General features: G+C 45.3%; 1 protein-coding gene across 7 annotated transcripts in view; it reads right to left on the bottom strand.

Annotated features, from left to right (window-relative positions):
* The window catches only part of GALNT11 (polypeptide N-acetylgalactosaminyltransferase 11), a 59,676-nt gene extending 45,821 nt beyond the window's left edge, over positions 1 to 13,855 (bottom strand). For 3 of the 7 annotated variants that reach the window (XM_080818378.1, XM_080818373.1, XM_080818379.1), the window contains exon 1: positions 13,716 to 13,855. The gene's annotated coding sequence lies outside the window, so the exon portion shown is untranslated. Of the gene's footprint in view, positions 1 to 8,699; positions 8,816 to 13,330; positions 13,546 to 13,715 lie in introns of those variants that run through there. The other 4 variants (XM_080818374.1, XM_080818377.1, XM_080818375.1 and 1 more) reach the window with 3 other exon arrangements.
* Between the last annotated feature and the right edge of the window lie 2,218 nt (positions 13,856 to 16,073).

The raw sequence follows: 16,073 nt of genomic DNA, 5'->3' as shown, positions 1-16,073 counted from the left end.
TCACCAACATATTTCATAACTACAAGAAAGGAGATTACTGAATTAGGAAAGGTTCAGAGCAAATTCCAGACATCATGTGCTTTCCTGGGAATAATCCTCTGACATCCCTCAGACATTAATGAATAGTCTCTCTATAACAATCAGAGAGAACATAACACATGTGGTGGTATATACTATACCTCAAACGCAGAGAAAAAACCACACGGTGATGTTGATGGGAGAAAGCAGCAAGACAAGGAACTAAAAGGACAGCTAGGAGTCAGCACATAAACCAATCTTGGGACACCTGCTTGGTCAGTGAAAACGGACTGGCAGAGGCTGACCCTTAGGTGTTAATATCCTCCCCGATCAAGTAGAAAGCAGCAGAAAGCAGCAACTCTCCCTGGTCAAGGCCTGGGGAAGACTAAAGGAGAAAGTGACCATAGCCTCGTGAGGGGCTTGCACAACACCCATATACTTCAAGGAATCTTATATTCAAGATCTTTCTAACTATATATTCTACTAGATATAATTTATTACGACCTCTTTTATTTTCATGAATCCATTTCTGACCCAATGCGTCTGATCAAGATCAACAGGCACACACAGGGAATGCCCTTACAGCAGCTTTTTCTCAGTCCCAGCGAAGAGTGACGTCATGTCAATGCAGGGGTCATAAAATCAAATGCAGTCAGAAACCAGGCAGATAAACGGGTGTATCAGCCAGGGAGAAAACAAAAGACCCGCAGGGTGTGTCCCCCACCTAAATAAATTCAAATTCAGAAACTGGGCAAGTTCGAAAGTTTGATCAAGCTCCAGACTTCAACTCTGAAGGGATGTATAGAATGAATACAGAGTAACCACTTATAGCCCCCAGAATCATGAAAACTGTTATTTCTTGTTCCCTTTCTGCCCATAAAAAGGAGAATTAAACCCAAAGTACATTAAATGAAGAACAAATAAATGAACAGGAAAAAGTATGGTTACTAGAAATAAATGTTCTGAGATATCCAAATAACTAAGGAACTAAAATGGCTTTAAACACACCCAATATCAACAAGCATCCAACAAGCACGATTCACATGGACTTCTACAGACGCCTCTGTCCCAGGACCAAGGGGGTATGAGCAGAGCTGACTCCCCTTAAACCAGGGCTACTGAGTGTGTTACTGGGCCAGCATGTCCCGGGTCTCCAGGAGTGGGCAGTGCTGACCAAGTGGCTTACCTACACAAGTCAAGTATGCAAATCAAAACTAACAAAAAAAGAAAATACTAGTCCCGAGTGTAGAACAGAAAAAAAACAAGGCTTCTTATCTTTTTTCCTCTTGATCTTAGAGAAATTAAGTAACTTGCTTTAAGGACAGGCAGCTTGGAAGGAAGGGGAGGAACAGAGATTTGAATCCCAGTCATCTGATGTCAAACCTACGTCCTTAAGCATTTTGTTATACCACCTGGCAAGGAAGAGGCCAGTGATGTCCTGCTTGCCATCCTTTAAAAAAGAGATGTCATCCAGTATCTTTTTTAAATATAAATTTATGTTTCCCACAAGATTAAAGATATGGATAGCCCCTGCCCTTGGGGTTACCTAAAATGACCATATGTCCAGGTATCTGTAATAAATACTACTTCACCCTTGTTCTTTTTTTTTTTTTTTTAAAGATTTTATTTATTTATTTGTCAGAGAGAGTGAGCACAGGCAGACAGAGAGGCAGGCAGAGGCAGAGGGAGAAGCAGGGTCCCTGCTGAGCAAGGAGCCCGATGTGGGACTCGATCCCAGGACGCTGGGATCATGACCTGAGCCGAAGGCAGCCGCTTAACCAACTGAGCCACCCAGGCGTCCCTCACCCTTGTTCTTAAAAAAAAAAAAAACAAACCTCACTGGCACCCAAGGCACACTTCTGTTCCTGAGGTCAGTATGCCCTTCACCTGTGAGAGGCCTTCTGCCTAGCCGTCTAGGGAAGACAAGGTAGGAACTACCAGGGACCGTGACCCAGGAGGGCTAAGGAGAGGCTCTGTCCCCTAAGTGCCCACTCTGCCTGAAATCCCTACATTACAGAACCATTTCTTTAAGTCTGGAAAGCTTATCTTTCATATTTTCTTATCTCAATGGATTTCAATCTAAATAGCAATCGTATCTTTTTTCTAACCAAAATCTTCGGAACCCCAACATAAACTATATAAATATAATAAAAGACCATGTAATTCTTCATGTGAGAAAAACATTTATCCTCAGCAAAATACTGAAAGTATTGCTAAAACTGGACAGAGAGGGAGGGAGGAGGAGAGGGAGGATGGAGAACAGGCAAGCAGGCAGCAAGCAAACTCACTCTCAGGAAAATGAGTCCTAGACCATGACTACAAGTGGAAAACTTTTAAAAAACACCGTAACTCCCCCTTAGGATCTATTACTCCAATGGATTGATATCTCTCGTCAGTTTTCAAAGTTCTCAGCCATCTTCTCTTCAAATATTGCCCTGCTCCCTTTTCCCTCCTCTCCTTCTAGGATTCCAATCAAACACACTGCACTTTGCCACTACATCCTCTGTATTTCTTACACTCTCTTCAGTGTTTTCCAGATTCTTCCTCTCGTACTTGAAGGAAGCTTCTTCTGATCTTTCAGCTGATTACTTTTCTAATTTGTTATTAATCCAATGAATCCTCAATTCTGATTATTGTATTTAGATATAGTATCTAGCTGTGTCTTTTTCAAATCGGTTGTCCCTTTGCTCTGATTTCCTGCTGAGATGTTTAAGTTCAGCTTTTAGCTCCATAAACATCCCAAACGATGTTTTACCGTCACCGTCTAAAGGGGCTGCCTCTACCGTCCTTGCCTGTGGGGGTTCCTGTTCAGGCTGTCTCCCCGTGCACCGGACTGCAGTGACTTGACTGCATGGACACTATCTGAAAAGTCATCTCAGAAACAACTTGAAACCCAAGATTCTATCTTCCTCTGGAGAGTATCTTCATTTGCTTCTGCTAGGTACCTGCCATCACCAGCAATCTGAGACTGGAGATATACTAAACTCCCTAAATGACACAGCAGAATCTCCTTTCAGGGAAGATCCCACCCACTCCCCGCCCACCTGTATTCCAGCCTATAGCCTTTCAAGATTCCAACGTTACCCATGGTCAGCTCAGCAGGATTCTCACCCATGGCAAATCTTGGACTCCAACTTCTGTTCCCCTACCCCGTCCATCTGTCGATACACTGCTCAGCCTTTCAAACCCTTTTCCATAATACAGCCAATGCCAGGTACAAGAGCAGCCCAAGCAAGGTGTTCACCTCTCTGCATTTCTGTTATCTCCCAAACCTCAATCCAGTAATTAATTTACTATCTTGTGAATTCTCTGACGCTTTTCAGCACTGACTGATTTCAACTAGGTTCTCCAGTCCGCCATTACCAGAAGCACAAGGCCAGGGTCATTTTCTAAACTACTGCTTTTATATTTCAAAGTGAACTGGCTAGGTATAACCAAAAAGAGAATATCAGAAAACTGTGTGACAGACTCTTCAGCAATTTTCAGAAAACTCATTTCTGAATACAATCTACCACCTCAAGATCGAGAGGTTTAGAAAGCTGACGAACCTACTAATCGAACTGGACAAATGGCCAGTTTCTACCCCAGCTCATCCTGCTGGATGGATCAGGCTGTGGGAAATCAACAGAGCAGACACTGTCATTTGCACATCCTCTTGAGTATCCATCTGCACAGGTCTGACTTCCAGGTGCCAGCGTCTGCGTCTCTGGCCCCTGGAGCCCATCTGCCCATGTGCAGTGCAGGCCCAAAAGTATATGAGAATATGTCCTTCCTAGAGGCAGCCTTCAACAACGGACCGGTTAAAATACCCCTTATATGCTTGCCCTGGATGCTAACTCTTGACACCTGTACTCTATGCTGGTTCTCAGAGTTTCCAAGTGTGAGTAAGCTGCAGTGGCCTACAGTGGAAAATGGCCTGAAATCCATACCCTCTCCTAGCTTCCTCGCCTCTCTTACTTCTTCATTCCCCTACTGGTGTGCCCTGAGATTACCTCACAAATAAGGTGAACTGAAATTTGTATCTTAGGATTCTGGAGTAACCCAAACTAATAAGAGAGAAGAAATTGCTTAACAAATTCTTATTATGTACTAATTTTTTACTTTTAAGTAGAAAATTTAAATTAAAAAAGGGCCTATTTAGCTTTTGTTGCCTAAAGAATGCAAAATAATGCATACAAAAAGTTATACTGAAAAGTTGCAAGGTATTTTTATAGTTTTGCAAGAAAAGAACTTTGAAAGTGAAAAGCTTTTCTAAGGAAAACAAAGCTATCAAGCAGTACAGCTTGAAATCATTATTAATCAAGTGATAAATATGAATTATCAAATTTTGCCTGCATAATCAAATTTAGGTACAATACCACAGTCCTGGATCTGTGCATATAGTTCACTGAAGATGATAACAACTCACAAACCCTAAGTTAAAAAAAAATGGGAGTAACTTCAGTTTCCAATTCCAACATGAGACGAGCTTACAAGCCATCACTCCCACCCTTACAAGAAAAAACTGGACAAACTGAACATCAATACGCTTTTAGACCATCAGAGAACTGAGGTTACAGGGCAAACTGCCAACCAAAACCTAGAGACACACCGTGGTATCTTCTTACCTGAAGCAGAAGCTGCTGGAGCCACAAACTGATGCTGCAGACTCTGTGACCTGGCGTGAGAGTGAGAAACTGGGGAAGCAGTCAGGATTGGTGGGGGGGCCTCCCACACTTCTGCGGGCTTTACTTCGAGGACCCTACTAGGTCCTCACCATGAATGTGGAGATACAGAAAGATCCCCTCTAATCTGACAGGGGAAGGGAAAAGTAATCACTGTGAAACACCCTAGAGCGGTCTCCAAGGCAAAGGCATTTGCTCCAGGGCAAAAGACACTGCCAGAACTTTCTTCTAGTTGGGAAAGGGCACTCCTCCCACTCCAGCCCCTGCTAGCCTTCCAGACAAACCTAAGAGGATAGGATCAACAGAAGGTCACAGCTTCCAGGAAACGGACTGGGAATTCTGCAGCTAGGGAAGGGAGAAGGTTGCAGGGGGAAAAAGCTGCACCACTGGCAAATACTTGTGATGGTCGTACCTGCAGACACAGAACTCACATCCTCCTTCACACTTGACCACCACACCAATAGGCTCCAAATATAATAAAGGTGGGTTACAGCTGAAAGAGCTGCAAGACACAGACTCTCTGGGTAAGGGTACTCAGAAAATCCCAAAGTCCAGAGGGCAGATAAAAACAAGGACACTAGAAGAATTTGAGGCCTCTGGCATCTGTAGCTAGAATAAACATTAAACACAGCCAAGCCTCCAGCTAGAGCACCATAGACCCCCACACTAAAGATCTACTTACTTTAGTTCCTACCTGATACAACATGCCAAGTTTTCAACAACATTAAAAATACAAAGCATACCAAAAAGCAAGAGAAAATAAGGTCTGAAGAGATAAGCCAATCATAAGAACCAGACTTAGATGACACAGAATTGGGGATCATAAACACAGAATTTAGAATATCTAAGGGCGCCTGGGTGGTGGCTCAGTCTGATAAGCATCTGACTCCTGATTTCGGCTCAGGTCATGATCTCAGGGTCATGAGAGCAAGCCTGTGTTGGGCTCTGTGCTGGGCATGGAGCCTGCTTAAGACTCTCCCTCTCCCTACAATCCCCCCCTCAACAAATAATAATATCTATAATTAATATGTTAAGAATGCTAGTGAAAAAAAAATGCAAGAATACATGAAAAATATAAATAGGGCGATGGAAACTCTAAGACAGAATCCAAAGGCAGGGCTAAAAAATCAAGAACACTGTAACAGCAACGAAGACTGCCTTCTGTGGGTTCATCAATGGCCTTTACAAAGCTGAAGAAAAAAGCAGTGAGAAGAAAAAAGCAGTGAGCCTGAATATAGTTCACTTCCTAAACTGAAACGCAAAGATGAAAAAAAGGGGAAAACAGTACATCCAAGAACTGTGGGCAATTTCAGAAAGTATAACTTATGAAGTATCAGAATATCAGAAGGAGAAGAAAAAAAAAAAAAGCAGAAGTATCTTAAGTAACAATGGCCAAGAAATTTCCAAAACTAGTAAGAGAACCCAAAGCAGAATAAATACCCCCCAAACTCTCACCTAGGTATACCATAATCAGAAGATCAAAGGACAAACAAAAATGCTGAAAGATGTGATGCCTGGGTGGCTCAGTGGGTTAAGCCTCTGCCTTCGGCTCAGGTCATGATCTCAGGGTCCTGGGATCGAGCCCTGCATCAGGCTTCCTGCTCAGTGGGAAGCCTGCTTCTCCCTCTCCCACTCCCCCTGCTTGAGTTCCCTCTCTCAGTCAAATAAATAAATAAAATCTTTAAAAAAAAAATGCTGAAAGAAGCCACAGGGAGGAAAAAACTTTATCTACGGAGGGGAAAAGGGTAAGAATTACAGTGGGATTTTCCTTAGAAATCATGCAAGCAAGAGATGGACTGAAACAGTTCAAGGACGAAAGAAAAAATCCACCTGCCTTAGAATTCTATACCCACTGACATTATCCTTCAGAAGTTAAGAAATACCTTCTTGAACATAAACTGAGGAATTCATCATCAGCAGACTAACCCTGCAAGAAAAGTTAAAAGAAATTCTTCAAGCAGAATGAAAATGACATAAGTAAGAAACCTGGATCTACATAAAGAACATCAGAAGAAAAAAAATGAGACTTCTTTTTCTTGTTCTTAACTGATCTAAAAGAAATTGTTCAAAGTAACATAAGTCACAATATACTGAGTGATCATAGCGTACTGGTAAGTGAGTGAATGACAACAATGTCACCGGAATGGGAGGGAAAACCTGGAAAGGTCTTCATTAATAAGGTACCCGTACAACATGTCCGGCAATTACTGTTACATGAAGGCAGATTCAAACTGATTAGTTTAAAATATATACTGAAAACTCTAGGGCAACCACCAAAAATTTCTTTACAAGATGTGAACTAATATGCTAAGTATAGGTAGACTAATGGTCCCCCAGAGATATCCACATCCCAGAATTAAGGCTGGCTGCTAATCACTTGACCTTAAAACAAGGAGATTATCCTAGATTATCTGGGTGGACCCAGTGTAATCTCAGGGTCCTTAAATGCGAAAAGGGAGACAAAACAGGAGATCAGAATGATGCACTGTAAGAGGAGGAACTCGACCTGCTGCTGCTGGCTTTCGAAGTGGAGGAAGAGGGCCACAAGCCAACGACTGCATGCGGTATGCTGAGACTCGGAGCCGCTATACTGAATGAAGAATGGGGGAGCACAACCAACCACACAAGGGGTGGGGCAGCAAGCAGGTCCCTTCCTCAGCACCTCAGCTTCCACTCTGGGGACATGAAACCCCCGGCATCCTTTGGACTGAAGGTGCAATTTCAATATACCCACATGAAGGAAGTAGAGTCACAAGATTTATCGCTTGAAGAAGCAGGGGGACAGGGAGTGCAATGAGCTGGGGAAAGGGCTGTCCTACATCTCGTTACCAGGGAGCAGGAGATAAAGAGGAGGGTAGCAAGCAGCTATTATTTTTAAGGGGACTGGGGCAGAGTCACTAACTTTTCCCAGATTCACCTGAAGTGGTTATTTTATTTTATTTTATTTTAAAGATTTTATTTATTTATTTGATAGACAGAGATCACAAGTGGGCAGAGAGGCAGGCAGAGAAAGAGGGAGGAAGCAGGCTCCCCGCTGAGCAGAGAGCCCGATACGGGGCTCGATGCCAGGACCCTGGGATCATGACCTGAGCCGAAGGCAGAGGCTTAACTGAAGTGGTTATTTTAAAAGGTGCCCTGGGAAAGACAAAGCAGGAACTTATGTTAGGCATCCTAAACTCACGTCCTTACCAAAATGTCCAGACTCTGGGTGTGAACAGGATCATCATAAATATAAAATGCCTAGGCAGCAACTGAGAAACACAAATTTTTCCCTAAAAGGCGCTTTCCTCATCACAATTGGCCCTGTGATGCATAGGCATTAATCTTTAGAGAAAATCACAGGCAGTGACTTCTGGACAGTGAAGATATTAAAAGCCACTGAAATGGTTTTCATCACCCAGTGCACAAAACATCTGAGCAAAGGAAGAATACCAATCAGCAATATCAACAGACAAAAGTTCAAAACCCTACCCGTAATTCTCCCCAGTTGCTGGGGTCCAGCCAAGAAAATAAAAGCCCTTGGATAAAGGTTAAATTGGTATTTGATTAAAAACCCTGGGTGAGATCATGGAATACTTGTATCTGTTCAGACTGATCGGTCGTTGTACGCCCAGTGCAGTGGCGAGTAGCCTAGTCCATCTGAGTGACAGCAGCAGACCTACTCCTAGTATCATGCGGATAAATAACACATACACTTCTGACATGACAGGGGAGAAAGAGAGGCAGATCGGAGGTCCCGTTCAGTGATGTTTAAGGGTAGTCCCAGGGAGATTAAAGTACATTGCTATGAACAGACAGGACTGCCTGGGAGCCAGCATGTGTTAGGGGCAAAGGAAAGAAAAGTACACAGATGTGTGACGGCTGCAAGGCAATGGACACACAGCAGACACCAACTGCCCGATCAGGGAAGCTGAAATAACTTGGGGTTCCCCCTGGATGGCTAGGCCAGGAGGCCCAAAACTGTGGGGATTATGTTCCTTGGGAGGAGGGTCATGTTCATGTATGTGGTGGTGTTACCTGGGCAGATATGATTATAAAGAGCATGCGGGGGCTCTAGCCGATACCATACAGCGCACCACAAAGTGTCCTCCATGGGAGCGGCTGAACATCACAGAGTGGCCAGGCAAGCTGCAAGGATGAGTGAGGCACCTTCTGCTGGGTAAACGGGACAAGGTTAATAAATCAGCTGGGAGGCCACTAACTCCAGAAACAATCTTCTGTTGAGCTTGGTAACATGCCCAGCAATTACAGTGACCTGAGAAATGAGCTCCAATTTCTGCCTACTGTATCAAAATATTAAGTTTATTGGAAGGCTTGAACAGGAAGACTGTGGAGCCCTGAGTGGTGATCACAGGAAAAGGTCCCTTTGGGGTGGCACAGGGAAGTGACCCTGCAGCTGTGGTTCTGGAGGGAGTAGAGGGGGCTGCTGCGGTGGTGGCCGCTCCTGTAGCTGGTCAGGGGTCCTACCTACAGAAATTAAAGTCACTAACTCTCCACAGGATGCAACGTGGGCCAGTCCAATGGGTGAAAAGCAAAGGAAAACAACTAAGTGACAAATGGGTCCCCAAAAGGTTGTGAGACTTGACACATACCTCATCTTCCAAGCCTCAAAGGTGCAACGGAGGAGAGCAGCTTAGCAGTCCAAGAACTACCTCACCTTTGAGCAGCAAGCACTGCAGTAAGCGAGAGCGTCCTGGGGTACCCACAGTTAGCTCTGCAAAATGTCATTCAAAGGGATCATCCCAAGGAGCCAGTTCAGCACTCGAGTCCCAGGGAGCGCTTGCCATCATCAGCCACTATCACCAGTCTCCTCAGAGTCTTGTCTGCTCTACTGGAAGGCTGACACACAGCATTCAATAGCTCCTACGATCATGGGCTGGGGCACTGTCACCTCAGCCTTGTCACAGGTGGAGGGAGTCACTCCTGAGGGGTGGCTCTCCCAGGCAGGGGAATTGAGGGGCAGGGGATCTAAGAGGGTCACAGAGATTTGGGATGCCCTGAATAAGGTTTGTTTGCACCACCGGGAGCATTTACTGGTATCACAACTTTTCAATAAAGTCTGGCAGGGGTTTCCCCAGAGGCACACCTTGCAAATGACTGGGTGGTGTTCTCCTCTGAGGCACAGGAGGTATCCACCTGTGAAGAGTGAAGCCTAAGGCACACATGAAGCACTGTTTTAAAGAAAATTTAGTCGTATGTTCCCAACAATTTAATGATTGGCCTTGCATCACCAGAGATGAACTGCGTACGCCTATCAGGCAATGAGGGTTGAAATTAGGGCAATGTAATGCCCAGTGCCCAGAGGTCAAGATGTCGGTGGCCACTTGGGCAAGACTGGAGGTCTTTAAACATTTGTGCCACTGATACCATTTAAGATAGAGGTCTTGAATCCCCTGCTATTATTATCCCCTGCTATTAGTCCTCCCACTCTGGAGTAGAACTGCTATCTAATGAGAAAAACATCAGACAAATCCCAACTGACATTTTACAAAATACCTGAGAAGTACTCTCAAAACTGTCAAGGTCATCAAAAACAAGTGAAGTCTGAGAAACTGTCAGAGCCAAGAAGAAGCCTAAGGAGACAGGATGACTACAATGTGGTATCCTGGACTGGACCTTTAGTTTTTACCTAATGTCCTTAGAAGGGGGGAGGGGAGAAACTAAAGAAACCTGAATAAATTCTGATGTTAGTTAATAATAATGTATCAGTCCTGGCTCATTAATTGTAATAAATGTGCCATACTAATGTAGGTTGTTAATAACAGGAGAAACTTGGCATGGCATATAAAAGAACTCTCAGTACTACTCTGCAATGCAATTTTCTATGAATCTAAAACTATTCTACAATAAAATGAATTTTAAAAAGATGGGGTGCCTGGGTGGCTCAATGGGTTAAAGCCTCTGCCTTCAACTCAGGTCATGATCTCAGGGTCCTGGGATTGAGCCCGGAATCAGGCTCGCTGCTCAGCAGGGAGCCTACTTCCTCCACTCTCTCTGCCTGCCTCTCTGCCTATTTGTGATCTCTGTCTGTCAAATAAATTTAAAAAATATACATATATATTAAAGAGAGACCAGAGAAGGTCCTGGGTGGCTCAGTCAGTTAAGCATCCAACTCCTGGTTTCAGCTCAGGTCATGATCTCAGGGTCATGAGACTGAGCCCTATGTATCGCTCTGTGCTCAGTGGGGAGGCGACTTGAGATGTTCGTTCTCTCTCTCTCTGCCCTGCCCCCCCCCCAATGCCTGTGCACACACACACTCTCCTTAGAATAAATAAAATCTTGAAAAAAAAAAAAACCCACAAAACCAGAAAGACTGTAGTCAGAATGAGCTAATTTTATACAACTAAAATAACCTAATCCTATGATACCTGAGATTTGCTTCCAATTAACCAATAGAAAGTAAGACAAAAGACTGTATGAAAAACCTGAAGAATATTTCTTTTAGAAGTTGATATTTAAGTCTGGCTTTAAAAAATAAGATTCCAATGGCCAAATACTGAAATATTTCAAGGAGAAAGTTCAAGTCTTGGAAAATTGCAACATAAATATTTGTTTTTAGTTTTTCAAAAAAAACAGCAAGTGGAAAGGCTGGCTATAATGAATAGATCAGCTGGTTAAGACTAGTGGAAGGTAATTACTTCTATGAGGACAGGCTGGGGCTCTGACCCTGAGGATGAGACTTGTTCTGCATGCAAAAAAAAAAAACTAATGTCTTTAAGAAAATATATCTTATGGAAAAAAATACTAGCAACAGTGTATAATGGTTTGGGACGGGGGGGAATCTAGCTTGAAATCTGAATCTAAACCTCAAAGCAATGTTAAAAATAAACACCAAAATTTTAGTTTAAGTTCCACTGAAATAATAGCAGAAGAGGAGCAAGCACTGAACCTCTGAGGACATGCACATTTAAAAATCCAGTGGAAAAGGAAGTACTAATAAAGGACATGAGAAGGATCACAAAATCGAGACCCACAAGAGGGAGTACTGACCAGCAACATGAAGTATCACAAAGATTTGGAGGTCAAGTCAGCAGGAGTTGAGGTGGGGGCATCAGATTTAGCCATAGGAAGGCATGAAGGTCTTAAGAAAGCAGTTTTAGGGGCACCTGGGTGGCTCAGTGGGTTAAGCCTCTACCTTTGGCTCAGGTCATGATCTTAGGGTCTTGAGATCCAGCCCTGCATCCGGCTCTCTGCTCAGCAGGGAGCCTGCTTCCTCCTCTCTCTCTGCCTGCCTCTCTGCCTACTTGTGATCTCTCTCTGTCAAAAAAAAAAAAAAAAATCTTTTAAAAAAAAAAGGGCAGTTTTAAAAATGGGAAGGATTAGTTCCTCAAAAAGTCAAATAGATGTTACCCTATGATCCAGCCATTCCACTCCCAGGTTTTTACCCCAAAGAATCAAAAACAGGTGCATGTAACCTCATGTTCACAGCAGCCCATCAAGAGATGAACCAATAAACAAACTGTGATATAGCCAAAAATGGAACTCTAATTCGGCCACAAAAAGGAATGAAGTCTAACAGATGCTCACCATGTATGAAATCTGAAAACAATACACGAAATAAGCCCGACACAAAAAGACAAATACCGCACGACTCCACTAGCAGGAGGTACTCACAGCGGTCCAATTCCGAGAGGCAAAAAGGGTCTGGGAGAAGGGGAAAATGGGAAGTTACTGCTTCACGGTTACAGAGTTTCTGCACGGAGCAATCAAAACGTTTTGGAAATAGACTGTAATGCAATACTGTGAAACTACTTAACACAGCTGAATTGTACCCTTAAAAATCGGTTATTATGGACACTGGCGAGGGTATGTGCTATGGGGACTGCTGTGAAGTGTGTAAGCCCGACGATTCACAGACCTGTATCCCTGGGGCAAATAATACATTATATGTTAATTTTAAAATTTTTTAATTAAGAAAAGGTTAAAATGATAAATTTCATGTTGCATAAATGTTTAAAAAAACTAAGCAGACTCCGAACTACAAGGAAGAAACAGCACAGAAACTGTCCAGAGAAGATGTGAAAACTGAGTCTTTCACCACCTTTAACTACAAAGCGCAACTGACACACACGGAGGGGGGGGGGAGGTTTTCTTTTTTGTCTTAAGGCAGAGTAGGTTTCCACATACAAATTTCTGGATAAAAGCTTAGCACTTAGTGGAGTAAAACAAACAGACTTTAAAGTCGGGTCTAAACCTGTGATCTGGGGGAGAGAGGGCACAGGAAAACCATGAAAAGCACAGTTATAATTTCGCTGTATATTTGGAACACCGACCAACCAAACAAGTGATTTCGTAACACAAGGTTGGAGAGGAACGCTGACCCCAGTCTCCTTCGATGTGAAAATAAGCGACACGAGTCTGCCAGGAGCGCAGTAACACTCCTCCAAGGACGAAGTCTTTCAGAACTGGAGGCCAGGGACTTGGTATTTTCAGATTTATCCAAACGCCACGGAATTTAAGAACGTCGGGAAATTACACGAGGCAAATAGCCCAATTTCTCCCAACAAGCAAACAGAAAGAAAAGAGAAACGAGAGGCACATCAGCCAAACGCCGTGTGTCAATGCGAGCTGTGGAGCCTCCCGGGAAACGCGAGCTGCCGGGGGCGGGGGGGGGGGGGCGGAGGGGGGCCGGGGGGTGCAGCTCTCACTTCTCTCGCGCGTCTGCCATCTGTTACCGTCTCCGCCGCACCACCTCCTTCTCTCGGAAGACCGAGCCGCAGGGCTCCGACCCTCGTTCTGGGAAACAGCGGCGGGAGCCCCGGGCCCACGGCTCCGCGAACCCAGCGCGGCCCAGCCCCCGCCGACAGGGGCGCGCCGGGTCCCGCGGGCGGTTCCTCCGTCAACACCCAGTCCCCGGGGGCCGTGCTCGCGCGGTCTGACTCCGCGGCCGGCAGCCGGGCGTCAGGCCCCGGGCGCAGCCGTCAGCCTCGGGGTCTCGGGGCCGCGCGCCGCAGCCGCTCGCTTTAGGCGCCGAGGAGACAACGGAGGCCGCGCGGGCTCAGACGCCGCCGCGCCAAGCCGCGCGCTACTCACCCTGACGCAGGCAGCGCAGGATCCCGGGCTTCTGGGACTCGGGCTGTGGCATCTTCCCTCCCGCCACAGCCCGGGTCCGACCCGCATTAGCCGCAGCAGGGGGAGTTGCCCGGGAAGAAACGCCGCACGGGGCGCGGTGGTAGCAGCGGGCTCCCGCGCCGCAGTCTCAGACTGAGCGCGCGTGCCCCTGGAGCCACGTGACGGAAGGCCCCGCCCCCGCGCGTGGGTGACGTCACCGCCCGCGCCTGGCGTGGCGCTGGCGAAGTCTGCAGCGTTCGCGAGGCTCGCGGCTGGTCGGCGGCCCTGAGGGTGTGTGACGGCCGGCTTGGGTTTTTTTTCTCGTTATGAAACCCCCTCGGTGAGGACAAGCGGGCGTGTACATGTTAGAAGATGTGCAGCTTCAGCTTTGCTCAAACAAATGAGGGTTCCACTGTGAAGGCTTTGCAGCGTCCCTCTCAGAGGAGCCGTGGAAAACCCTCACGCTGGGGGGCAGGTGCACCAGTGAGGCATCCCGGGAACAGCGCCCGCAGCAAGCCGCGTCGGTGTCACCTGGGGGCTGCTTGGAACGACTGGGGCGGGGGGGGGCACCTGGGTGGCTCAGTGGGTTAAGCCTCTGCCTTCGGCTCAGGTCATGATCTCACGGTCCTGGGATCGAGCCCCGCGTGGGGCTCTCTGCTCAGCGGGGAGCCTGCTTCCCCCCCCCACCCCGCCTCTCTGCCTACTTGTGATCTTGTCTGTCAAAATAAATAAAATCTTTTTAAAAAACAAAAAAAAAATTTTTAAAAAGAACTGCTGAATCGGAAGCCCTTTGCCACACCTACCTAGTCATCAAGGCCTGCGTTTTAGCAAGATCTGCAGGCGAGGCACACAAACCGACGTTTGAAATCCCTGTGCCAGCGAGCGGTCGGCGCCTGAGAGCTCCACGGCTCACTCCACCTGCTCCCGACCCTTGAGAGCGTCAGATATTTAAATGTCTGCCATCCTGACGGGTCTGGCATGGAAGTTTTTTCTAGCTGTTACTTTAAATGTTTCTATGCTCTTCCATCAAATGAATGCATAATGGTATAAAACCCGAGCAGTTGAGGTTCGGGTTAGCTCCAGTTTGGGCGTTAGGAAGAAGGACACTAAAATTTTAGCTCTTTGCAGCCTCATGCTGTGGTTAAGCCCAGTCTTTGACACTGGGCTGATTCTGCTACTGTATGGGCCGTATTAGTTTGTCCCCAGATAGCTACCAGGTGAAATACAGGAGGGCCTGAAATTTCCATTTCAGAGCAACAAAGAACAATTTTGTGGTATAAGGATGTTGCCTGGGATATGTGAAATACACTTCTAACAAAATATTGTGTATTCAAAATTCGGATTTCAAAGACAGAGCATCCTGTATTTTTGTTTGCTAAAACTGGCAACCCCAGCCTGGGACAAATTCTAACTTTGGTTTTCTCCTCTATGAAAGGGTAGTAACAACAGGGTCTATGTTATGTGTGGTTGAGCTGAGAGAATCCGGGCAGAGTACTTGCCACAGCCTATGACACATGATGGGAGCTGTTTCATGCTGGAGTGTCTTAGGCTACATTCCGAGAAGTATGATTTAATTAGAGAACTCCCAGGCTTACTTTAAGGTTTGTCTGAACATTCGATCATACCAAAAACTGTGTTTTAAGGAAAGCTTTGAGTGGGTTAGCTCCAAAATAGAAGTCAGGTTTTTGTTTCCACATGAAACAAAATTGCCACCTATAGGCTCATATGGATTTCCTTTCAATCACACCAATACTTGGATATTTATTCTGATTTCTATTCCAGACTTGTCTAAGGAACATACTACATCATTTCTAAGACTTATCCACACTGTTCTCTGGTACCTGAACGAACATTCACACTAAAAAATTAAAACTTAAGGGGCACCTGGGTGGCTCAGTCTGTTGAGCACCTGACCTTTGGATTCAGCTCAGGTCATGATCTCAGGGCCTAGATGGAGCCCTGCGTCAGACTCCGTACTATGCGGAGAGTCTGCTTGAGATTCTCTCCCTCTCCTTCAGTCCCTCTCCTCCCACCCCTCTCCCCCCAAGCCTGCATGTGTGCCTTCTCTCTAAGGAGGAAAAAAAAAAAACAAAACTAAGACCTAATATTAGGCTCATGGCTCTAAGAACATTTGTATTTTTCTTTCGGCAAAGCTGATTATTTGCAACATCCTCCTTTATGCTTACCAAAGGAAAAAAAATATTCTCAAATTTCAAAACTAAAAAAAAGTTATTTCAAAATGATTTATTTATACTAGAATTTTTTCCTTCTGCTATAGATTTCTATTTTGTATTTTACCCTAATTTTAATAGATCCATGTGTTTATTATAAACATCATTT

The sequence above is a fragment of the Martes martes genome (assembly GCF_963455335.1).
Source record: "Martes martes genome assembly, chromosome: 11".
Classification (NCBI taxonomy): Eukaryota; Metazoa; Chordata; class Mammalia; order Carnivora; family Mustelidae; genus Martes; species Martes martes.
Note: the sequence above shows the minus strand (reverse complement) of the source record. Positions and strands in the feature narration are given on the sequence as shown.